Here is a 26,659-nt window from a genome sequence, read left to right as displayed (position 1 = left end):
GACAAAAAATAAAAATAAGAAATGTTAAGAGGATATGTGGGAAAATGGGGACACTAACACACTGTTGGTAGTATTGTGATCTTATCCAACCATTTTAGAGAACAATTTTAAAAATATACCCAGTGTGTTATTATACTGTGTAAACCCATAGACCCAGTAATAACATTGCTTTGTGTTTCCCAAGGAGATCCAGGAAATAGGAAAAGAACACTTATGTTCTAAAACATTCATACCAATTCTTTGTGATGGCAAAGAAATAAATTGAAGTGTTGCCCATCAATTAGGGGATGGCAGAAAAAAATGTTTTATATGATTTTCATATAATACTACTGTTCCAGAAGAAGTGAGTAACAGAATGTTTTAAAACAAAACAAACAAACAAAAAAAACTTGGGAAGGATGATAAGAGATAACGAACAATGAAATGAGTAGAATTAGAAGAACATATATATATAGCCACAGATTTAATGTTGGAAAAATAAACTGTGAATGTTACCTTATGAAGGTGAGCAGAAAAGTGAAATGTGTAAGATTATATATATATATATATATATGTAAATATATATATATACACATATACATACATAAATATATATATATATGTTCATATATACATATATATGTTGACCACCCTGACAATATGTTTTGTGATAAGGAGAGTTCAGGGAGAGACTGGGACATCTGTGGATTAGAATGAATATGTATAAATAAAGAAAAGTAAGATAAACATTTAGGAGATTTGGGATTTCATTTGTGTACTATCTTCTTTTTCTTTGCATATGTAAATTCTTTTTTGTTTGATTTTTTATTTGGAATAAAAAATGACATAAAAAGAAAAAGAAAAACCAAACTAGGAAAACATTTTGTATAGCATGTGTTTCTCACAAAGGCCTCATTTATCAAACAAATGGAGAATTGGATCAAATTTATAAGAAAATAAAGAATTCCCCNAAAGGAAAGGAAAGGAAAGGAAAGGAAAGGAAAGGAAAGGAAAGGAAAGGAAAGGAAAGGAAAGGAAAGGAAAGGAAAGGAAGGGAAAAAAGATGAGAGAAGAGAAAAGAGAGAAGAAAAGTATTTTTCTTATTAAAAGTATTATTAATCTTTTGGGAACTTGAAGGAAAAAATAATCCCTACATATTCAATTGTTTGATTAGGCAATGCTTGTTTTTCTTGAATCATGGATTCTTGTCTAGCCTGCTTTCTTAAGATAGTCCAACACTGTCACTTGACTTGCCCACACATAGTGCATTTTAACTAATTGCTTCTCAATTTTTTTCTTTCTTTTTCAGTCCAAGACAATGTCGGGAAACAATTTTCCATACTGAGTTGAGGCACAGACTAAGTAAAATAAATCATTTCAGTTTTATGTAGGAATACACAGAAATTCTTGGGAAATTTTTTAGAATCTCTAAGACCTTTGTTCATTAATGTCTTTAGTTGTAAAAAAAATATTGTATGAAAAAGGCATTACTCTATACTAAGTGACTTGCTACAGGCCTTGAGGCTCACATTCTCCCAGCTGTTTAGTGGCTTATGTCAAAAAAATTACTTGTCTCAGCCCAGTTTCTCTCAATTCAATAACCCCTGGGCCTCTCAAATAAAAGGAAACAAAATGAATTTCAATCATTTCGAAGGAGGATGTTTCAGTCACCAACATTTCATGATCAGCAGAACAAAATACTCACCCTTAAACCTTTCTCTGTTTTTCATTATTCAAAATTCCAATGAGTTGCTTTCTTTTTAAGATTTGTCAAAAATATATTTATGAATAGTCCTTTTCTGACCAATGATTTTGATATAACTCTAGATAAAGTTTTCTGAAAAAAAATCTAGTTTCAATTTTATTTCTTCCTCAAAAAATTCATGCTTTATTAATAGACTATTCCCAAATAAATTAACCGTAAGATTTTAATGAATAATCTTTCCCAACACAAAAGTTTCCGGCATAACTAAGAACATATTTTTCCTTTCCCTCCTTTCAGGCTATTTTGCTTGACAACTACCCGAGATTTTGGTGGTTGACTCCTCACACTGTGGTTTATTTAGTCACACATTCTAATATGAGTTCATTGTGTCAAAAAAGGTAAAGTCACAAAAATTAAAGTGAGAAGATTTCTCTTATTCAGCCCCCTTGTCTTTACCTGTCAACACCCTACCCATTCATCACCCCACCTGTCAAAGTTGACATAAGCATCCGAAGGGATGGGAGAAGTGGATGCAGTCAAATCTGGATAAATGTCTTCATGATCGTCTTTAGGAATGTCAGCTGCTCAGCACTCTTCGTATTTCAGACTTGTACGTGACAGCAATTCCACTTGCACTGAGACTGCATTCCAAATTGATATCTGTGGATGGTTTGGATTCCGTGCTATAACAATGCCTTAGGCAAGCCTAATTTTGAAGTTTGATACCAGTAAACAATATGATCTTTCTTTGTGTTAATGTGGAAGAGATGGAGTGGAATGAGGAGAATATAGCCTCAACTGACAGATACCATAGGGGATTATTTCATTTTGTCTTTTGCAGATTGATCCTGCCTATGTTAATTTAAACTGGATTCCCTAACCATTCTTTCATTTGGAAAAGAGTGTAAAGCAAGAATCTAGTTGAACTATTGATTAAAGATGTGGTTCTTACTATGCAAATATAATGCTAATAAACCCCCTGTAAGTAAGGCAAAGCTTTTGAGATGATTGATCTTGGCTCTCTTGGCCAATATGACTTATGATCACTGGTTATACTTGTTATATAATTTGTTATAACAATTGCTAGAGATATTTTGGTGTTTGAGGCATAGTTGAGGATCATAAGACATAGTAGATTTATCCATGTCATGTTAATAGCCATAAGAGTACAAAATCTAAAATTTACCAACATCCCAGATTTACTGGAATACTAATCAATTTGTAGGTTTCTGGAATGAAGCAACTATAAGCACTAAAAGAGTAAGATAGGTGGAAATGGAAAATATTTGGCTAATGAGTATTGAGAATTGTGCACGAAAATAAATGGATTTGGGGAATAAAGGGACATATAAGGATGATTTAAAATATCTAACGGAAAAGAAAAAATGCGTAGATAGCAAAGTACATAACAACAAATCCTTTTGAGGATAACAACTTAAATGGTGCTTCTAAATAATTTTGTAAGTTAAAATCTAGCAAGTAATTTCACAAAATTGACCGCAAATACATGTTTTTGGTTTGCTAGGAAAACATTTTTAGCATTTGTGATTCCAATGGAAAATATTAGTATTTTCTACTTTTTCTTTGGTCAGTCAATTGTCAGGTGTTCCATTGTGAATATTTGACATACATTCAGAACTATGAATGAACATATGAACTACATTGATCCATTATTCTCCAGAGAATTTTGCTCTGCAAAGCATTTGTTACTCAGTAATAAAGTCAGAGAGAGCATATAAACATGAAATTTCAAACTGAAGTGGAGAAAATAACTCAGAGAGTAAATTACTAAATACATAATGCCCTCTTAAGGTGGATTCACATTGATATTCTTGAAAATTATGCTATCAGTGCAAGTATTTAGGTACAATTGTTTGTAAACTACTTAAATTAAAAATTCCAAATGGAAGAGAGTAAAAACAATATTCTAGAGTAATGCATAATCTAAAATGCATTTCTATTGAGCCACAAGCTATAATCTGTCAGATACACATATAAATATACTTACCCTTGATGCTTTTTGAACTCCTGTCCCCAGAAGTATCTTCCTAACTTGTCTAATTAGGAGAAACTGGTTAGTGATAAAAGAGTTCATGGTTCATCTGCAATTTAATTCTTTTATTTGTTTATCCAGTATAATTCACTGAACATCCCAGTAGACTAAATTTTAGGCACTGGGAAATAGAGGTGTGTAGATAGACAGTACAAAGTTAATAAGATACTATTCCTCAAGGTGATTATGTTCCTTATAGCAATATGACATGCACACATATATAAAAGTGAGTGGTTTTGCTAATTTCAAATTAAGGTAAAAAGTGCTTGGAGAATGCAAAGTATGGAGAATCACTAGATAAGGAGTGATTTGAATACTAGCTTAAGGAATTTAGATTATATTTTTTAGGCAAGTGAAGACAACAAGGCTTTGAAATAGAGAATAATGTGATAAAAATTGTAGATTATGAAGTTAAATCTGATATCCTTATATAAAATTAATTCTGGCAGGTAGAAAATCAACAGAATAAGTATTAAGAGTTAAGTCAAGATGTCACAATAGTGGAGACACAAAGTCAAGAAGAAATTTCCTTGGGTGCCAGTAAAGGAAGAAAGGAATAATAATAATAATAATAATAATAATAATAATAATAATAATAATAATAATAATAATAGCTAATTAGAAGAAAGCTAACGTTATATAACACTTCACTAAATGCTAGATACTATGTTTAGTACCTTAAAATTATTATCTCATTTGAGCCTTATAACTATGTAAGGTAGGTACTATTATTATATATTATCCCCATTTTAAAGGAAAATAAACTTAAGCAAACAGAATTTAAGTGACTCATTCAGGGTCACACAGATTCTAGTTAAATTTCTGAAAACAGATTTGAATTTAGGTTTTTCTGATTCTAGATTTAGCATTCTATTCACTCCAACATCTAGTTGCCCCTAACAGAAGAGAGAAAGGAGGAGGGATGGGAATAAGCATTTTTAAGCACTTACTATACTCCAAGAATTCTGATAAGTACTGAATATGGAAGAATAAAGGAATACAATAATCTGGTACAAATACAAATATTGTATAAATACAAGAATAAAATAAATTTGGAAGCTAACAGATCCTTTATTATAATGGAGGAAAGTAACAAATAGAAGATAAATCAAATGCAATGAAATGCTGAGGATGACATGGAGAACATGATTTTAAAGCCTTGAATTCTAGAAAAGGGGACAAGAAGCAAATGAAGTCTGGCTGGCCTGGATTTGCCCTCACTTGTACACATACAGCAGAGATTCCAGGAATTTTGCACCAATGGAGGAATTAGGTGGGGGTAGGGGAGAGATCTATGGAGGGATATTCCAGAGTGAAATTGTCACAATGGCAGTTGTCTATAAAATAATTATATATCATGTATTGAAGGAAATTGAAGAATAAACCAACAATAGAAGAGACATGAAGTCAAGAATGAAGTCCAGAAAGTCAGTAAGTAGTCTAGGAGATGAAAAGGAATAAGGAAAAATAGATGTAAGAGATAACATGAAGGTAAAATTAATTCTATTTGGGTACTTGGAATTTCAAAAAAGAGCATGATTTATATGAATGAAACATGAAAGAAAAGTGAGGTTTAGTTTTATATTCAAACATAGTAGCTAATTGGATAATCATGTGTACTGACTTTATTTTTCAGAGATTCAATTTCATTGTCCATAAATTAGGTTTTATAACTTTAGTACTTACCGTCTTGATTTAGCTATTGTGAAAGTCAGAAAAGATAACATATAGATTATACTTATACACTTTAAAATAATATATATTTATTATATATAACAAAAATTATTAATCAGTTAATCAAGATAAAATGAATCTTAGTTCTAGTTCATATTGATGACTCATAATTTTTAGAAAAGGTGAAAAATGACCCAAATTTTGGATTAAAGTAACTAGAGAAATGTTAAAGGCAGTAAAAAAAATAAGAAAAGCAAAGATAAGTTTTAGAAGGAGAAAAATTATGAGGAAGAATTTGGTTCTGAATGTATTGAGTTTGAGTTGAAAGGAGGATATTCAAGTACAGATATTTAACAGAGAAGTTGGTCAAACTTATCTGAAGTGAATATAGGGAGTTTTTTTTTAAATGAGTCCTTAGAGCAATTACCAAAACATAGAAGCATCCTATTTCTATGCATTTTCCTACCTGGTGCTTTGGAATAGCTTCCCTGTCTATGTAGCCAGGACAGTGTACATCTTTAAAACTACCATACTTGGACAATCTTGCTTTCTTTTCATGCATACTCTCAGTTGCTCTTTGGAGGGTAAAGATCACATACAGTTCACCCACAGGTTGGGCTTTATGAACTGAATCTAGAAGAAGGATATTTGATCTTTTTTCCCTTCTTTTAATCCTCATGCTCTGTGTGTGTGTGTGTGTGTGTGTGTGTGTGTGTGTGTGTGTGATAATTATTTCTTTTCTAATTTGCTCATTTTCGGTTGTAGATAAAGGTAGCAATACTCACTAGATCCTAGGATTTGAAGTCATGACAACCTTGGAACCAGGATTACAGGTAAGATATGGCAGGCAAACAGCCAAGCAGAGAAGCTCTGTTGGATGACTGTAACATGAGCCCAAGGAGGGGCATCTGTTTTTAGAACTTGGATTGTTCTCTATAGGACCTAGTCTAAGTTAATCTTCATCCTTACCTCAGAAATAGAGGTGGCAAAGAGTGGTGAGAACACATTAGAAATGTAGTTGTTGGAATGTGTTTCTATATTGTGATTATATATATGAAGTAAATATTTATTTGTTGAAGTTGATCAAAATATTAGTAATTATGTGGAAAGGCTTTGCAGAAAATCCACCCCTTGCAATGGCGTAATACCATGGGTGTAAACTAGATACAATAGCAGAAAATTTGGACATCACAAAACCTTTCACTGATAGAGGAAAATCCTTGGGGGGGGGTGTAGGAATATATACATATATTAAACTAAATCCCACATGCACATAAATACATAAATATATATCTGTATGCTTGCATGCATGTATCTGTATATATGTACACACACACACACACACACACACACACACACACACACACATCTCTACATTTTTTCTAAGGCTTGCCCAAACCTATTTGATATAACTTTCTTGAGTTTTATACTTTTACTTAACTTATTCTTTTCCTTCTTATCTTTATGTAGTTATTCAATTCTTCCCTTCTTTTTCCTCTTAGTAGTCAAACAAAATTTGCCTTCTCCCCTTCAACTTATTTCATTTAGTTAATTCATTTTTTTTCCTTTTTCTTTTTTCTTTAATTTTCTTCCCTTTCTCTTGTTCTTTTCATAAATTCTCTTCCCTTTCCATGTATTGTAGATATTTATTTTTCAATTTTTAGCTTTTATAGTCATTTATTTCTCTTTTACTCTGTGTATTTCTCATTGAAACAAAAGTTCTAATGTAGTTATTTTGACTTTCCATCTCTAAAGTTTCTATTATTGCTTTGTAGCTTGTGGGAGACAATTGCCCATTTTTTCTTTGAAGTTTTACTTGTAGATTTTTTTATCTCACTGTCCCCTTTAGAGTATATGCCTAGTTCTTCTTTTTTTCCATAATATTTTAATATGGTAGGTGTTTTATTTATTTTCCCATATGCTAATTCCTCCATTAAAAAAAAAACAACCTTTACTTTTCTCTCAGTAGTAGGCTTTGTTCTTAGACTAAAGGGGGCACACTCTTAAATTTTAGTTTTTCATTTCTACTACCCTCAAGTATAATTATGGGTTTCAGCAAATTTCTGTTTTTCCTAGGTGTTTATGATGGTCTATGGGCTAGGAACTCTGAAAGCCCCCTCCCACTGCATATTAAGTCTATTCCAGGGACTGATGATGGCTTACAGGGCTCAGAGAATTGTGAATTATATTATGCTGTGGCTATTGGCATCACCTGAACTGTAGTCATGTGCTCCAGAATTCACTGTGGTTTTACACAGGCCAGGTGCACTTCAGACTATCTTGCATTGTTTAGGGGCCTCAGCATAGCCTTGGCCTATACTGGGCTTTTACTAGGGTTTAGGTCTTCAAGGCCTTAATTTTATTGAACAAAAGGAAAAATTGGAAATCAAAAGGGTAGACTGATCATTTCTAGAATATATCCTCAGATGATAACTTCCAAGAATATTATAATGAAATCCCAACCCAAGAAGAAAATATTGTAAGCAGCCATAAAGAAACAATTCAAATATCATGGAGCTATAATCAGGATTACACAGGACTTAGCAGTTTCCTCTACAGTACAGGATAGGAAGGTTTAGAATACGATATTCTGGGAGTCAAAATAACTTGGTTTAAACAAAAAGGAATCACCAACCCAACAAAATTAAGTATATTCTTTCAATATAAATATGGTCATTTAATAAAATAGAAGATTTTCAAGCATTTCTGATGAAAAGACCAGACCTAAAAAGATAATTTGAAGTTCAAATACAAGACTCAAGAGAAGCATGGACAGAGAAACAAAAAAGAGAAAATTTATGGAATGTAATAAGGTCCAATTGTTTATATTCCTAGATGGAAAGATGATATTGGTAACTCAAAATTTTTATCATTATCTAAGCAGTTAGGAGGAGTAAACATAGAAAGAGTATGTAGAAATAAAGTGGCTAGTAGACATACTATGTTAAAAAAAAGTGAAAAGAGGATTGCAATGGGAGAAAAGGAAAGAGAGAGGTAGAATGGAATAAATTATTTCACCTAATGAGGCACGAATACAGTGAAGGAGAGGATGCGGGTGGTGATAATCAATGCTTAAACATTACTCTCATTGGAAATGACTCAGAGAGAGAATAATAACCATACTCATTTTGATATAGAGTCCTATTTTACCCTATAGAGAAGTAGGAGAGGAAAAAGATGGGAAAGACATAAAAGGTAGGAGAAAACTATGAGGATGATTTTTTTTAAAAAGCATTTGAAAGGAAGGACACAGTCAAAGGAGAGAGAAAGAGCTGAATCAAAATGGGAAAATAAAATGGAGGGGAATATATAAATGGTAATCATAACTGTGGCTGTGAATAAGATTAACTCACCCACAAAACTAAAGCAGATATCAGAGTGGATTAAAAACCAGAATCCTGAGAAATGTTGTCTACAAGAAAAATATCTGAGACAGTGAGTTACACCAAGAATAAATTTTTGGGAGCAAAATCTCTTCAGTTTTAGCAGAAGTAAAAAAAAAGAGGCAAGAATACCAGTCACGGTCTCAGGTAAAGATAAAACAAAAAAGTATCTAATTTATAAATAAGGAACGAAATTACAACTTGATAAAAGGTACTATAGACAATGAAGTAATTTCAATAAATATTTATACACCAAATAATATATTCTCCAAAATTTTAAAAGAGACATTATATGCACTTTTGGAGGAAATAAACAGTAAATTTATATTAGTGAGAGATCTCAAACTTTCCCCAACAGAACTGGATAAATGTAACAAAAAAAAAAAAGAAAAAGTGAAGGAAGTAAATTAAATTTTAGAAAAAAATAGATGTAGTAGATTTCAGGGGAAAATTCAATGGGAATAAAATGGAATATACTTTCTTTTCTTATCAGCAGTACTTGGTACCAAAACAAAAACTGAGCATGTACTAAGTCATAAAAAATTGAAAACAAAATGCAGAAAAGCAGAAATAATAAATGCATCCTTTCCATATCATAATGCAATAAAAATGAGAATCAAGAAAGGTCCATGGAAAGAAAAATTAAAAATTAATTACAAATTAATTAATCTAATTTTTAAAAGGGATGGGTCAAATAACAAATTATAGAAATAATCATTTCATTGATGAGAATGATGACAAAGAGACAACATATAAAAATGTATGGGATACAGCCAAAGCAATATTTCAAGGATAATGTATATCTCTTAATTAAAGATCAATATTAATCCCATAGTATTTTGGCAAAATTGGCAAAGAAGGAGCTATACCAAATTATTTTTTATGACACAAATAGGGTGCTCATACCTAAGCCAGGAAGAGCAAAAACAAAGAAAACTATAGGACAATTTTCTTAATGAATATCAATGCAAAATCTTGAAAAAAATACAGCAATATATAGCAAAGATCATCCACCATGACAACTGGGTTTTATACCTGAAATGAAAGGCTGGCTTAATTAGAAAATTGTTGGCATAATTGACTATATCAGTAACAAAACTGAGAAATTACTTTGTTTTCTCAGTAGAAGCAGGAAAATCCTTTGACAAAATATAACACTCATTCCTATTAAAAATATTAAAAAGGGGTGAACCTAAGATGGCAGCATAGTAGCAGGAGCCTTCTGAATCTTCTTCAAATAAATCATTACAAAGGTTCTGAAAAGAACAGAAATATAAACCAGACAAGAAAAGGGGCTGTCCCATGGGGCACAGTGTGAAAGGCAGGAAGTGAGTGATAAATCCCATATTATAAGAGGGAGAAACTGCACTAATCAAAGCTCAAGCTGACCATTCCTACCCTGCACCACCTAAGGCTCCAGTTAGAGGGAGGGCTAGGCCAATCTCCAAATTCTTAGGGACCAACGGAAAGGATCATAGACTTAATGCTGAGGGTTATGGCAGAGTTTGGCAGAAAAACTCGAGGAGAAAAAGAACAAAATACAGAAGCAATAGCAGAATTGCTATTGAAACAAACAAACATAACTAAACTTTCCAAAAAATGGAAATTTGTCACACACTCTGGAAGACAGAAGAAAAATGGAAATTAAAGTAATACAAAACAAAAATAGCTTAAGAGACAAAAATAATCATATGGAAAAAGAGGTACAGAAATCAAATAAAATAATAACGGAATTGGAGACCAGAATTGATCTGATGGAAGTCATGAAAAGCAGGATAGATCAAACTAAAAAGGGAAACCAAAAGATTGACTTCCGTGGATGGAGCCAAGATGGAGGAATGATTAGAATAGTAGTGCCATTTCACCACAAAAATCCTCTCTGACCAAGAGTAAAATATGACCACAAAATGAATACAGGAGTGAAAGAACCAGCAAGGAGACAGAGTGAAACAACCTTCAAAAAATAAGAGAAAAACACAAAAGATAGTCAGAGACCATCTGAGGAAATGAGTTCAGAGGGAAGCAGAGGTAGCAGAAGACATAGCAGTGATTGAAGAGCAATTCAAGAGTAAACCAAAACCCTTCAACCACACATCTGCTAAGTCATACCCTGAGATACTGCATGGCCAAGCCAGCTCACACCCCTTGAAATTGAAACATGTGGTGAAATCCAGAGTCCCAGCCCAGGAGAATCTTGCCTGAAGGGAGCTGATCCTAGTGGGCCCATAGCAAAACCAAGAATCCCAGTCTGGGATTTAGATGAGGACATAATCCATAGTTTGAGGTGAGGACATAGTTCTCAGGGAGAACTTCCCCAGGATCCTTTTGCCCAAAACTAAAGTTGTAGCTCTAGGATAGGGTAATCAAGGGTGTGCCTGATTAAATCAGGAACACTTTGTGACCAAAAACTTGAGCCTAAGTCTGAGGCTAGAATTTGATCAGCCACTGACCTGATCAAGTTCATACTGAGATCAAAAGCTTATACACAAGCCTGAGGAAAGTCTTTTTTAAACCCTTACCTTCCATCTTAGAATCAATACTGGATATCAGTTCTAAGGCAGAAGAGTGGTAAGGGCTAGAAATGGAAGTAAAGTGACTTGCCCAGGGTCACACAGCTAGGAACTGTCTGAGGCCAGATTTGGCCCTCCCTTCTTATTCCCTTCCTATGTCTCCTCAAAGTCTAATAATTGCATCCCATTAATCTTTCCCTCCCTTTTAATAATCCCCCTTCCCCCAAATTTCCTTATTTTCTTTCATGTTCTCAGTAGGATAAGATAGAATTCTATAACCCAATTAATCTGACTGTTCTTCCCTTTCAGCATTGATTCCACTGAGAGTAAGGTTTAAGTATTATCTATTACCATTCTCTTCCTTCCCTTCTTATAATAGTATTCCCATTCCCTTCCCCAACTGTGTGAATCTTTATGTGGTATCATTTATTCTATTTTACTTCTTCCTTCAAGGTTCTCTTAGTAGGAAAATGGCGGCTTAGACAGAGCAAAACTTTAGACCTCCATACACTTCCACACCAAAATAAAAAACAAAGCTCTTCAATGAGAAAAGAAAACCAAATCTAACAATAAGACAGAGCTAGGGGATCCTACTGCTGAACTGCTCAAGAGTTATACCAAGAAAAAAAGGCCTGAATTCTTGAACTATTGAGTTTGAAGTTAAGGAGACTAGGACCCTTCCCCTACAAGCTGTGCGGGGTTTTCAGAGGCTCTTAGAATCTCTGGGCAGGCAAACACACTAGTGCTTGGAGAGAGTCTTGCTGGAGCCAGGCTCAGGGCTTTGAACACAGACAAAGGGAGGTGGATATAGGAGAAACACAGAGAGTGCAACCTAGAGGCAGTGAAAATGCTCCATCTTCCCACCACCTCCTTCTCTCTAGATTTTAGACTCAGAGCACATCAAACTCTACAGATCAATTCTTCTCTGGCTTAATCCCATCAATAAGACAGATAAGATGTCTTCAGAGGGCAGGGAAACTCCAACATTGCTCCCCCATAGACTACAGAGAAAGTAGTTGCAAACTACTATTGCCAACTGTAGAAGATGTTACAACAAAGCACATTAAAACCATCTGCCTTACCTAATCAGTCAAATGAGCAGAGAGGACACAGGAGGCAAAGAAGGAAAAATAAGAGTAAACAACAGAAAAAGAAAAAAGAAATTACAAATGACAGCTTCTTTCCATGAAGTGAATTAAGAGCAAATGAAATAGAAGAAGAACAAGGAACTCCAAGCAAAACCAAAGAAACTCCAGTGAATTGGACACAGGCTTTGGAAGATCTCAAAATTCAATTAACTCAAGAACTCAAAAAAACAATCAAGAGAGGCTGAAGTCAATTGGAAAAAAGGAAATGCATTAACTAAAACAAGAAAACAGAGTCTTGAAAGCCAAAATTGATCAGTGTGAAAATGAAAGAAAGATTTCCTACAAAGGAAATCAGACCAGAAGAAGAATGATGACCAAAAAGCCAGGGATGAAATTCAGTTTTAAAAATCAGAATCCAACAAATAGAAGCAAATGACTTCACAAGGCATCAAGAATATATTTAAAAAATGAAAAGAATAAAAGAATTGAGGAAAATAGGAAACGCCTCATTGACATAACCACAGATCTTGAAAATAGATCATGGAGAGATAATTTAAGAATTATTGGTCTTGAATTATTGATCATGACAAAAGGAAAAGCCTAGACATGATCCTATAGGAAATTATCCAAGAAAACTGCCCTGATATTCTTGAACAAGAAAGAAAAGTAAAAATTGAAAGAATCCACAGATCACCTCCTACATTTAATCAACAAATAACAACTACCAGGAATATTATAGCCAAATTCAAAAATTACCAGACCAAGGAAAAATATTTCAAGCTGCTAAGAAGTCATTCAGATTCCAAGGAACCAAATTTAGGATAACACAGAATCTAGCTCCATCTAAACATGGAATATAATATTCCAGAAAGCAAGGGAACTGGTTCTACAACAAAGAATGAACTATCCAACAATGCTGACTATATTCTTGCAGGGGAAAGTATGGTCATTTAATAAAATTGAAGACTTCCAAACATTCATTTAGAAAAAAAACATACTTAAACAGAGAATTTGCTGCCCAAAGACAGAACTCAAGAGAATCACCAAAAGGTAATTAAAAGAGGGGGAAAAATAAATTTAAAAAAAACTATAATCTTTTCTTTAAGGGACGCAATAAATTCAAATGATTTGTATCCCTTTAAGAAAAGATGATATTGGTAAGTCTTAAAAAATGTTATCATCATCAGGGTAGGTAGAAGAAGTATACTCAGAGGGAATAGTGACAAACTGTACATGATGAAATGCCAAGATATATACATGTATGTATAAATATATGTGAAGCTAGAGGTAAAAAAAGAAGATAATATTAAGAGATATGGGAAAAGAGACAAAATGGAGTAAAGTTATATTCCATAAAGAGGCAGGTAAAGGGAACAGGGGAGAGGATGAAAAACACTGGAAGGGTAAAGAGGTTGGAGACAGGAAATACTTCATTCTTAAGTGCATTGAAATTAACTTAAAGAGGGAAGAACAACCAGATCCATTAGGGCAGAGGATTGATTCATGCCCTATAGAGAAGTAGAAGTTTAACAAATGGACTGGTAGGAAGAGAAGCAATACTAGTGAGGGATTGAGTAGGTAGTTTTAAAAAAACCTAAAATAATAAGAGGGGAATAAGAAGGTGGGGGGGTGGAGAAAGGAAGTACAATAAGGGAGGGGACTGGGGCCATTGATTAAAAACAAAACACTGCTATAGAAGGAAATAGTGAAAGAAAAAAGGCAAGACAAGAAGAGGGAATCAAAATGTTTGGGAATATACAATTGATAATTATAACTTTGAATGTGAATGGAATGAATTCATCCATAAAATGGAAGCCAATAGCAGAGTGGATTAAAAACCAAAAACCTACCATATGCTGTCCACAAGAAACCCAAATGAGGCAGGTAGACATACATAGAGTACAAATAAAAGGCTGAAGCAAAATCTATCAAGCTTCAACTGAGAAAAAGAAGGCAGGAGTTGCAATCATGATTTCTCACAAAGCAAAAGTAAAAATCGATCTGGTTAAAAGAGATAGGGAAGGTAATTACATTCTGATAAAAAGCAATAAAGTCAATGAAGAAATAGCAGTAATCAACATGTATGCACCAAATGGTATAGCATCTAAATTTCTAAAGGAGAAACTGGCAGAGCTACAGGAGGAAATAGATAGTTTTAAAACAATATGAGTGGATCTGAACCTTCCCTTATCAGATTTACATAAATGGAACCAAAACATAAATAAGAAAGAGATGAGAGGTGAATGAAATCATAGAAAAATTAGAGTTAATAGATATGTGGAGGAAAATATATAGGGACAAAAAAGAATAAACCTTCCTTTCAGCACATGGTACATTCACAAAGATTGACCATGTACAGGGGCATAGAAAGATGGCAAACAAATGAAAAAAAGAAGAAATAACAAATGGAAACTTCTCAGATGATAATGCAATACAATTAATAATTAATAAGGGAACATGGATAGACAAATAAAAAACTAATTGGAAACTAAATAGTATGATTCTCCAAAATCAATTAGTAAAAGAACAAATCATAGAATCAATTAACAATTTCATAGAAGAGAATGACAATGATGAGACATCCTACCAAAATCTGTGGGATGCAGCCAAGGCAGTACTCAAGGGGAAATTTATAAATTTGGATGCATATATTAACAAATTAAGGTAAAGATAAATGAATTGGGCATGCAAATAAAAAAAACATGAAAGCAAACAAATTAAACATTACCACATGAAAACTAAATTAGAAATAATAAAATTAATAAAATAAAAAATAAAAGAACTATTGAATTAATAAATGAGACCAGCAGCTTGTACTTTGAAAATAACAAATATCTATTAACTCAAATTTTTCTAGGGTTTCATTCACCTCTCTTATCTCTTTCTTATTTAATTTTTGGTTTGACTTATCTAGATCTGATGGGGGAAGGTTCAGGTCCCCCACTAGTATGGTTTTGCTATCTATTTCATCCTTGAGCTCCACTAGCTTCTCCTTTAGAAATTTGAAAGCTATTCTGTTTGGTGCATACATAGAGAGTACTGATATTTCTTCATTGTTTATATGGCCTTTTATTAGGATGTAGTAACTTTCCCTATCTCTTTTAACCTTATCTATTTTTATTTTGGCTCTGTCAGAGATCAAGATAGCCACGCCTGCCTTCTTTTTCTCATTTGAAGCCCAAAAGATTTTGCTCCATCCTCTCATTTTCATTCTATGTCTGTCTGTCTGTCTGATGTGTGTTTCTTGTAAACAACATATGGTTGGGTTTTGGTTTCTAATCTACTCTGCTATTTGCTTCTGTTTCATGGGTGAGTTCATCCCATTCACATTCAGAGTTATAATTTAAAAAAATAAATAAGAAAGAGAGAAGAGAGGTGAATGAAACCCTAGAAAAAAACAAGTTAATAGATATTCGGAGAAAAATAAATAGAAACAAAAAGGAATCCACCTTCTATTCAGCAGCACATGGAACATTCACAAAGATAGACCATGTAATAGGGCACAGAAACATGGCAAACAAATGCAAAAATGCAGAAATAATAAATGTAACCTTCTCAGATCATAATGCAATGAAAATAGTTATTAGTAAGAATACATGGAGAGGCAAACCAAAAACTAATTGGAGGGCAGCTGGGTAGCTCAGTGGAGTGAGAGTCAGGCCTAGAGACAGGAGGTCCTAGGTTCAAACCCGGCCTCAGCCACTTCCCAGCTGTGTGACCCTGGTCAAGTCACTTGACCCCCATTGCCTACCCTTACCACTCTTCCACCTATGAGACAATACACAGAAATTAAGGGTTTAAAAAAACTAATTGGAAATTAAATAATATGATTCTCCAAAATAATTTAGTGAAAGAACAAATCACAGAAACAATTAATAATTTCATTGAAGACAATGACAATGATGAGACATCTTACCCAAACTTATGGAATGCAGCCAAAGCAGTTCTAAGGGGAAAATTTATATCACTGAGTGCATATATTAACAAATTAGAGAGGGCAGAAGTTAATGAATTGAGCAAGCAACTTAAAAAACTAGAAAATGAACAAATTAAAAATCCTCAGTTGAAATCTTAATTAGAAACACTAAAAATCAAAGGGGAAATTAGTAAAATCAAAAGAAAAAGAACTATTGAATTAATAAATAAGTGTAGAAGCTGGTATTTTCAAAAAACATAAAATAGACAAAGTACTGGTTAATCTAATTAAAAAAAGGAAAGAAAAAAACAAATTAATAGTATCAAAGATGAAAAAGGAGACCTCACCTCTAATGAAGAGGAAGTTAAGGTAATCATTAAAAACTATTTTGCCCAATTATATAGCAATAAATTTAGTAATCTAGGTTATATGGATGAATATTTGCAAAAATATAAATTGCCTAGATTAACAAGAAGAAATAGAATACATGATCCAATATCAGAAAAAGTAATTGAACAGGCCATTAAAGAACTCCTAAGAAAAAAATCACCAGGGCCTGATGGTTTCACAAGTGAATTCTATCAAACATTCAAAGAACAATTAATCCCAATACTATACAAATTATTTGATATAATAAGCAAAGAAGGAGTCTTACCAAACTTCTTTTATGACACAAATATGGTACTGATTCCAAAGACAGGCAGATCAAAAACAGAGAAAGAAAATTACAGACCAATCTCCTTAAATAATATAGATGCAAAAAGCTTAAATAGAATACTAGCAAAAAGACTCCAGCAAGTGACCAAGAGGGTTATTCATCATGATCAGGTGGGATTTATACTAGGAATGCAAGGATGGTTCAACATTAGGAAAACCATCCACATAATTGACCATATCAACAAGCAAACCAACAAAAACCACATGATTATCTCAATAGATGCTGAAAAAGCTTTTGACAAAATATAGCACCCATTCCTAACGAAAACACTAGAAAGTATAGGAATAGAAGGTTCTTTCCTAAAAATAATAAACAGTATATATCTTAAACTATCAACAAGCATCATATGCAATGGGGATAAATTAGAAGCCTTTACAATAAGATCAGGTGTGAAACAAGGATGCCCATTATCACCTCCTTTATTTAACATTGTATTAGATACACTATCAGTAGCAATTAGAGAAGAAAAAGAAATTGAAGGTATTAAAATAGGCAAGGAGGAGACTAAAGCTATCACTCTTTGCAGATGATATGGTGGTATACTTAAAAAATCCTAGAGAATCAACTAAGAAGCTTGTAGAAATAATCAACAATTTTAGCAAAGTTGCAGGATACAAAATAAATGCGCATAAATCATCAGCATTTCTATACATTTCCAACACATCACAGCAGCAAGAGGTAGAAAGAAAAACACCATTTAAAATTACCATTGCTGTGATTGCTCCTTTTGCTCTGCATCAGTTCCTGGAGGTCTTTCCAATTCACATGAAATTCCTCCAGTTTCTTACTACTTTTAGCACAATAGTATTCCATCATCAGCATATAGCACAATTTGTTCAGCCATTCCCCAATTGAAGGACATACCCTCCTTTCCAGTTTTTTGCCACCACAAAAAGTGCAGCTATAAATATTTTTGTACAAGGCTGTTTATTAATGATCTCTTTGGGGTACAAATGCAACAATGGTATGGCTGGATCATAGGGCACGCATTTTTTTATAGCCCTTTGAGCATAGTTCCAAATTGCCAGCCAGAATGCTTGGATCAGTTCACAACTCCACCAGCAATGCATTAATGTCCCAATTTTGCCACATCGCCTCCAGCATTCATTACTGTCCCCTTCTTTCATTTTAGCCAATCTGCTAGGTGTGAGGTGATACCTCAGAGGTGTTTTGATTTGCATTTCTCTAATTCTTAGATATTTAGAACACTTTCTCATTTGCTTATTGATACTTTTCATTTCTTAACTTGAAAATTGCCTATTCATATCTCTTGCCCATTTATCAATTGGGAAATGGATTGATTTTTTTATACATTTGATTTAACTCATTGTATATTTGAGTAATTAGACCCCTGTCAGAGTTTTTCGTTATAAAGATTTTTTCCCAATTTGTTGTTTCCCTTCTGATTTTGACTGCATTGTTTTTGTTTATACAAAAGTTTTTTAGTTTAATATAATCAAAAGCATTTAATATACATTTTGTAATTTTCTCTAGCTCTTGCTTGGTTTTAAAAACTTTCCTTTCCCAGATAACTGACAAGTATACTATTCTGTGTTCACTTAACTTATTTATAGTTTCCTTCTTTATATTCAAGTCATTCACCCATTCTGAATTTATCTTGGTGTAGGGTGTAAGATGTTGATCAAAACCTAATCTCTCCCTTATTGTTTTCCAAATTTCCCAGCAGTTTTTGTCAAATAGTGGATTTATGTCCCAAAAGTTGTGCTCTTTGTGTTCATCAGACACTGTCTTGCTGATGTCACTTATCCCAAGTCTATTCCACTGATCCTCCCTTCTGTCTCTTAGCCAGTACCATATTGTTTTGATGACTGCTGCTTTATAGTATAGTTTAATATCTGGTACTGCTAGGCCCCCTTCCTTCACATTTTTTTCATTATTTCCCTTGATATTCTTGAACTTTTGTTATTCCAAATCAAGTTTGCAATAGTATTTTCTAATTCAGTAAAGAAGTTTTTTGGTAGTTTGATAGGTATGGCGCTAAATAGGTAAATTAATTTGGGTAGAATGGTCATTTTTATTATGTTAGCTCGTCCTACCCATGAGCAATCAATAGTTTTCCAATTGTTTAGAACCAGTTTTATTTTTTTTTTGGAAAGTGTTTTGTAGTTGTTTTCATATAATTGCTGTGTTTGTTTTGGTAGATAGATTCCCAAGTATTTTATATTGTCTAGGGTGATTTTAAATTGTGTTTCTCCTTCTACTTTTTGCTGCTCTAATGTGTTGGAGATGTATAGAAGTACTGATGATTTATGTGCATTTATTTTGTATCCTGCAACTTTGCTAAAGTTGTTGATTATTTCTACAAGCTTCTTAGTTGATTCTCTAGGATTTTTTAAGTACACCATCATAACATCTGCAAAGAGTGATATCTTAGTCTCCTCATTGCCTCTTTTGATACCTTCAATTTCTTTTTCTTCTCTAATTGTTATTGCTAGTGTTTCTAGTACTATGTTGAATAATAGAGGTGATAATGGGCATCCTTGTTTTACTCCTGATCTTATTGGGAAGGCTTCTAATTTATCTCCATTGCATATGATGTTTGTTGATTGTTTTAGGTATATGCTGTTTATTATTTTTAGGAAGGGTCCTTCTATTCCTATACTTTTCAATGTTTTCAATAGGAATGGATGCTGTATTTTGTCAAAGGCTTTTTCAGCATCTATTGAGATAATCATGTGATTTTTGTTTGTTAGACTGTTGATATGGTCAATTATGTGGATGGTTTTCCTAATGTTGAACCATCCTTGCATTCCTGGTATAAATCCCACCTGATCATGGTGGATGATCTTCTTCATTACTTGTTGGAGTCTCTTTGCTAGTATTCTATTTAAGATATTTGCATCTATGTTTATTAGGGAGATTGGTCTCTAGTTTTCTTTTTCTGTTTTTGATCTGCCTGCCTTTGAAATCAGTAATATATTTGTGTCATGAAAGGAATTTGGTAGGACTCCTTCTTTGCTTATCATATCAAATAATTTGTATAGTATTGGGATTAGTTGCTCTTTGAATGTCTGATAGAATTCACTTGTCAATCCATCAGGCCCTGGCGATTTTTTCTTAGGGAGTTCTTTGATGGCTTGTTCTATTTCTTTTTCTGATATGGGATTATTTAGGTATTCTATTTCTTCTGCTGTTAATCTAGGCAATTCATAATTTTGTAAATATTCATCCATATCTCCTAAATTGTTATATTTATTGCCATATAGTTGGGCAAAATAGTTTTTAATGATTGCCTTAATTTCCCCTTCATTAGAGGTGAAGTCTCCCTTTTCATTTTTGATACTGTCAATTTGTTTTTCTTCTTTCCTTTTTTTATTAGATTGACCAGTACCTTGTCGATTTTATCTGTTTTTTCAAAATACCAGATTCTTGTCTTATTTATTAATTCAATAGTTCTTTTACTTTCAATTTTATTAATTTCTCCCTTGATTTTTAGTATTTCTAATTTAGTTTTCATCTGGGGATATTTAATCTGCTTTCTTTCTAATTTTTTGAGTTGCATGCCCAATTCATTAATCTCTGCCTTCCTTAATTTGTTAATATATGCACTCAAGGAAATAAATTTCCCCCTGAGTACTGCCTTGGCTGTATCCCACAGAGTTTGGTAGGATGTCTCATCATTGTCATTCTCTTCAATGAAATTGTTGATTGTTTTTATGATTTCTTCTTTGACTAATTGGTTTTGGAGAATCATATTATTTAATTTCCAATTAGTTTTTTATTTGCCTGTCCAGGTGCCCTTACTAATTATTGTTTTTATTGCGTTATGTTCTCAGAAGGTTACATTCATTATTTCTGCTCTTTTGTATTTGTTTGCAATGTCTCTATGCCCTATGACATGGTCAATCTTTGTGAATATACCATGTGTAGCTGAAAAGAAGGCATATTCCTTTTTGTCCCTATTCATTTTTCTTCACATATCAATTAAATCTAATTTTTCTAGGGCTTCATTCACCTCTCTTACCTCTTTCTTAGTTATTTTTTGGTTTGATTTATCTAGATCTGAAAGAGGAATATTTAGATCTCCCACTATTATGGTTTTACTATCTATTTCCTTCTTGAGCTCTGCCAGTTTCTGCTTTATGAATTTGGATGCTATGCCACTAGGTGCATACATATTGAGTAGCGTTATTTCCTCATTGTCTATTTTGCCTTTAATCAGGATGTAATGACCTTCCCTGTCTTTTTTAATCATATCTATTCTGACTTTGGCTTTGTCAGAAATCATAATATCCACTCCTGCCTTCTTTTTCTCATTTGATGCCCAAAAGATTTTGCTCAAGCCCTTAACCTTAAACTTGTGTATGTCCACCCGCCTCATATGTGTTTCTTGTAGACAACATATGGTAGGATTTTGGTTTCTAATCCACTCTGCTTTTTGCTTCCATTTTATGAGCGAGTTCATCCCATTCACATTCAGAGTTATAATTATCAGTTGTGCATTCACTGACATTTTTGTTTCCTCCCCTTTTCCTACCCCTTCTTCTTAAACTATTTCCTTTTAAACCAGTGGTTTGCTTTAAGCTGGTATCCCTTATCACCTCCCTTGATTAACTTCCCTTTCTACCCCCTCCCTTACTATTCCCCTCTTTTTATTTTTAAAGGCCTAATGAGTTCCCTCCCCCTTCTTCTCCTCTCCCTTTTTTGACCTCCCCACTCCCCTGCTCCCCTTGGTTTATCTTCTGTCTTTCTCAGTAGGGTTAGATAGAGTTTTATATCCCAATGGATGTTATAGCTACTCTTCCCTCCCCGGGTTGATTACACTGAGATTAAGGTTTAAATATTACCTCTTAATGCTCTCTTTCTCTCCATCTTTTAATAGTATTTGTCCCCTCCCCTTCCCATGCCCTCTTTGTGTGTAATAGAATATCCTATTTTTCTTATTCACTCAAGTTTCTCTTGGTGTCCCCTACTATTCACCCATCTCTTTCCCACCGCCCATATCATCTTAGATCCTTTTGTATTCCATCCTCTCCCTATGAATTATTCTTCTGATCACTATAATAGTGAATAATGTAATATTCAATAGAGTTCACTACAGAGAATTATACATAGCATTTCTCCACATAGGAAAACAGATTATTAGATCTTACTGAGGCCCTTAAAAAAGGCAAATTAAAAAATTATAAGTTTTCTTTCTTTCCCTTCCGTTTCTTATTTCCCTTTTCATGTTTCTCTCGATTTTTATGGTTGGATATCAAACTTTCCATTTAGTCCTGGTCTTTTCTTTGAAAATACTTGGAAATCTTCAATTTTGTTGAATGCCCATACTTTCCCCTGGAAGTATATAGTCAATTTTGATGGGTAGTTGATCTGTGGTTGAAGGCCAAGCTCTCTTGCCTTTCTGAATATCATATTCCAAGCCTTGCGGTCTCTTAGCATGGAGGCTGCCAGATCCTGTGTGATCCTCATTGGTGCTCCTTGATATTTGAATTGTCTCTTTCTGGCTTCTTGTAAGATTTTTCTTTTACTTGGGAGTTCTTGAATTTGGCTATTATATTCCTGGGCATTTTCTTTTCTTGGTCTGGTGTAGAGGGTGATCTATTGATCCTTTCAATTTCTATATTGCCGTCTTGTTGTAGAACTTCAGGGCAATTTTGCTGAATAATTTCTTTTATTATGCAGTCCAAATTTCTCTTAATTTCTGCTTTTTCAGGGAGACCAAAGACTTTCAAATTGTCTCTTCTAAACTGGTTTTCTTGGTCTGTCACTTTCTCATTGAGACATTTCATGTTTCCTTCTATTTTATCAGTCTTTTGACTTTGTTTTATTTGTTCTTGCTGTCCTGAGAGATCATTAGCTTCTAATTGCTCAATTCTAGCCTTTAGGGACTGGTTTTCCTTTTTCAATCTGGTCATTTCTGGTCTTCAGTTGACTTGCCTCACTTTCCAATTGTGAAATTCTGCCTTTTAAACTGTTATTTTCTTGCCTGATTTCTTTTTGAGCTATTTCCCATTTCTCTAGCTAAATCCTTTCCAACTTTCTTGTCATCTCAGATTTGAACTCTTCAAGAGCTCGTGACCAGTTTTCATTATTTTTGGAGGGTCAGGATTTGATTGTTTGTTTTTTCTCCTCTTCTGTTTGCTTGGTTGTCTGGATTTTCTCAGTGTAATAGTTGTTGAGTGTTAAAGACTTCTTCTTCTTGTTAATCTTTCTCTTTTGGCCTTCCTGATTATGGGTTGCCATTGTTAGTCCAGTCTGTTCTCAGCTTTATCCTCATGCTCAGGGTCTGTCTGAGCTCAGGGTCTGTCCGCTCTCAGGGACTGTCTCCAATCTTTTGCCTCCTGAGGTCTCAGGTTTGTTTGTTTTCAAAGTCAAGCCCCCTGGTGAACCCACTTGCTTGATCCTCTGCAGGAAGCTCCTTTACAAGTCTCAGGGCACTGCTTCCACAGTCGTTTACCTGTCTGCACTGGTTCCCCACTCAGGGTTTCAGAGCCTTCGCTCATGCCTGTGTCTGCCTCCTACCTTATCTGAGCTCAGTTTCTGAGCTCAAAGTCCGCGTGTGTTCTTTAGCCACTTGGGGTCCTAAGTCTTTCTGCTCTCATGAACAGGCCCTGGAGCTGCCAATGACTCAATGCGTGCCCCAAACTTTCTCTATTTCTTTTGAGCTGGCTTTGGAGTTGTAGGTGGTGCATGTGTGTGTGTGTGTGGGGTGGTGGTGGTTGCTCAGCCCACAATTTAGTGTGAGCTGTTTCACCCCTTTTATAGCATGGAAATGCCCCAATTCCACATACCTTCCATGCTGCACCCTGTTGTGGGGTCCTTCCTTTCGCCTGGATTTGTTTTTATGTCCCCTTGAGGAGTCCTGTATGTTTTGGTTAGGAAAGGTTAAGCGCTGCTTCATATTCTGCCATCATCTTAACTGAGGCAGTGTAGTTTAATAGCTACAGGTACTTTCTTAAATTGAAGTCTAATTGTTTCATGATGTATAAATGGCTAAAAAGAGATGATTTCAGATTAGCAAATGATTAAGCTGCATTTTCATAGTAAAGAATGAGAGGCCAACTAGACAAATGTAACTGAAATTTCTATTCTTCATCAAGCAACAAAATGGTACTTTGGAAGGAAACTTCATTTAAATAAGTATATATGTAAAAACACTTAGAATTCCATTGTTTTTTAAACAGTATTCATATATAAAAACTTAGACTACCTTGTATTTGTTTGCTATTATGATAGGTTAGATATGAGATTTATTTGCAGAAAAGTATATAATAGCATTTCATTATCTTTTCTTTCCTTAAAATTTTTATTATGATAAAATAAGCAAATATGTTAAGAGACTAAAATGTTTTTTTTTAATTACTGCTTTCTCAAACCATAAGAAACTATGCCTCAACTTGAGGCATAACAGTTGTTCAAAAGCAGGTCTAATGACAAAGGAAAATGATTTTTGAGACAATGGGAAATAGTATATTTTCCATTATCTATTGATCTATACATGTATTGTTTTAAAGTTACTATTGCTGTGCTATGTAAGAATTAAAATATGATTCCCTTAAGTAAATAGGTTAATAAAATATTTTTCTTATTATGTAAGATTATTTCATAATTTACTGAGCCACTTTACTAGTCTTGCCTCCAGATTCTGATATAGTAATCTTCAATGTCTCCTATTCCTACCCCCACAAAATAGAGATTTCCCTAATATTGTTGGTCTCATTTTATTTATACAGTGTTTTTTTCTGCATTTTTTACTTTGTTTGTAGGTATGAATGATTTCTTAAAGTATATTATAGCCATTTCTACATTCTTCCAGAAAGTATTTTAGAAATTTGTCACAGGGGACTGAACTGACAACTCAGAAGCAAATGGAGTTGTAATTTATAGTCTTAAATCAAATTGGTGACTTTCAGATTGACGTGAGCTGGGTGGAATTTGAAATATGAACTTCAAATCTGCAATTATCTACCCCTTTTTTAACCTTTATTTTATTGGTTTCTCAAAGACAGTTGAATGATATTTCAAATAGTTTTCTTGAACCACTCTGTACAACCTAGAGTTGGGCACACCTCCTAGAAGCTATGACTTTAGTAAATAGCAACATTACTCTCATATTCTATTGGAAAAGCTAAAAAAATTAAGAATTTTTTTAATATTTTATTTTTTAGAAAAATTTTCCATGGTTACATGATTCATGTTTTTACTTTCCTATTCACCCCCTGATCTCCTCCCCCACCTCATAGCCAACATGCATTTCCACTGGTTTTAACATGTGTCATCGATGAAGACATTTCCAAATTGTCGATAGTTGCATTGGAGTGGTAGTTTCAAGTCTACATCCCCAATCATACCCACACCAACCCATGTGTTCAAGCAGTTGTTTTTCTTTTGTGTTTCCTCTCCTGTAGTTCTTCCTCTGAATGTTGGTAGGATTGAGAAGGCAGAGAGATAAGAGGAAATGGGGGCCACAAGTGTCAATAGATTTTTTGTTCAAGAAGTATGGATGGGAAAATGAGGTGATATTAGAAAATGAAAGCTGGAGGGAAAGGTAGAGTCAAGTGATTTTTTTTTAATTTTTTGATGAGGGCTTTATTAGCGAGGTTGAGGAATCAAGGAAGGAAGAGAACAATATATCATGTCCTTTATTAATGAGAAAAACTGCCTAAACAATAAATGGATGTTAAAATGTTTGTGCATTTCTTGGGTGGTTCTTTTATCTCTCTTTCCCAACTACTGAGTCCTATGTTCAGACTCTAAACATGCCATGGTGCACTATTGTCATTTCCTTTTTGCTAATGTCCCAGCTTCAAAGTTCCATATGCTACAAACTCCTCTGCATACTGCTGTTACCATCATTTCCTTTGCTGATTATTTCATCTGTGTCATTCTGTTAGTCATTTATGCCCCCATGGTTCCCTTATTCTTCTGAACAAATACAATCCCCTGATTATTCCCTTTCAACTGCTCCACCAGCTGGTCCCATCCTCTCTATCTTCCCATTTCTATTTTATCCCACATCCTACACCAGTTGTCAATTCAGGCAGCCTTGCTTTATGGAAGATTTTACTTCTTCTACCTTTTCTAAGACATTGTTCTGGCACTACATTGACCACACCATTCTCTTACTCTAAAATGAAGTTTTCAAGCCTTAGAAATAATTTCATAAACCTCCAAACTTCATTGACATATTGGATGACATCACAAGGACAGTATCATATAGTGCAGGGGTTGTCAATGTATGGCTCTCGAGCCATATCTGGCTCTTTTGAGGGCCAGATATGGCTCTTTCTGCAGGAGGCATAAAGTCAAATGTGTTTTTTTTCAAGCGCTGTTACAGGAGCGCGCACTGTGAGCACTGAACGGCTCTCACAAAATTACATTTTAAAAAATGTGGCGTTTATGGCTCTCATGGCCAAAAAGGTTGCAGACCCCTGATATAGTGGAAAGATCTCTAGATTTAGAGTCACTACCGAGGAGCTTGAATCCCAGTTCTATTATTTCAAACTCTTTTGTCTTTGAATAATTTTGTAATATTTCTACACTATGGTTTCTTCATAAATAAAATGAGGAGCTTAATGATCCCTAAATTCTTTTCCATGTCTAAATCTTTAATCTAATCTTATGATAATATAATAAATGAATGAGAGAAGGCAGGTTGGGGGAAAAGTG

The 26,659-nt window shown here is 34.0% G+C and overlaps 1 pseudogene; it reads right to left on the bottom strand.

Moving 5' to 3' along the window:
• Nucleotides 1-26,659, bottom strand: part of LOC123246618 — a 128,745-nt pseudogene that overhangs the window by 32,511 nt on the left and 69,575 nt on the right.

Source organism: Gracilinanus agilis, chromosome 4, assembly GCF_016433145.1.
Source record: "Gracilinanus agilis isolate LMUSP501 chromosome 4, AgileGrace, whole genome shotgun sequence".
NCBI lineage: Eukaryota > Metazoa > Chordata > Mammalia > Didelphimorphia > Didelphidae > Gracilinanus > Gracilinanus agilis.
Note: the sequence above shows the minus strand (reverse complement) of the source record. Positions and strands in the feature narration are given on the sequence as shown.